The sequence below is a fragment of the Eufriesea mexicana genome, unplaced genomic scaffold (assembly GCF_001483705.2).
Source record: "Eufriesea mexicana isolate 0111107269 unplaced genomic scaffold, ASM148370v2 scaffold5173, whole genome shotgun sequence".
In the NCBI taxonomy this organism is placed as follows: domain Eukaryota; kingdom Metazoa; phylum Arthropoda; class Insecta; order Hymenoptera; family Apidae; genus Eufriesea; species Eufriesea mexicana.
The window spans coordinates 402,982-403,878 of record NW_016913128.1 but is presented as its reverse complement, the minus strand read 5'-3'; positions in this window follow the sequence as shown (position 1 = coordinate 403,878).

Genomic DNA, 897 nt, shown 5'->3' with positions numbered 1-897 from the left:
TTATTATTATTATTATTATTACTACTACCGTGACAGTTATCATCATTATAATTAATTATTAATTATTAATTATTATTTTATTATATTTAAATTGCACACACGAACAAGATGGGAAAATATATGAAATCACAAAATCCGAACTAACGGCGTTTTTATTACCCCTCCAACCCCCACCCCCCTTTTCTTCTGTGACCTGCATCGAAATATCACGTCGATCTCAGATTTTTGATTTTCGTTTTAAATATTCAAATTGTAATTGGAAAATTTTCGAAGGATTTTGTGAAATTTGTGATATATATATTTTTTTTTTGTTTCGTCGAATGTGATAATTGCGTGTAAAATGCAATTATGATTCTAATTTCGTTTCCCGTAACAGCTTCTTATATCAGAAACATCATTATCTATCATATTCATTTTTCTTTCGGGCTTGATCAAATTTTCAACTCGCCATCTGAAATTCATGAACGCGCTACTTAAATTATGCCGCTACATCATCCTTAAATTTTACTAATTAAACGCTCAGCATTTTTCCATCTACCGGGGAAAATAGCGAGGGTTTCCTTAGCTTGCTGCGTCTAAATCGAAAATCTTGTTTATTCTCGCCATTATCACTTTTATTTCGACAAAATCGAAGGATCTAGTTAATACCACATACTACACTTCCTATATATGTATACCATTCCTGATACATACCTCAAAAAGAATTAAAAGAAATTATTCGGAAGAAAACTTGCTATACCTCGGCAATAAGAAAACCAATCGAAGCGATAATTTTTCCATTCATTTTGGAATTACTGGGCTACCTGTAATTTTTACAGGTACTTTAGCTCTTAATGGCGTCTGTTCAAGGGGTTATAACGCAAAAGAATAGCAGTCGATGAAAACTGTGGAAAAACT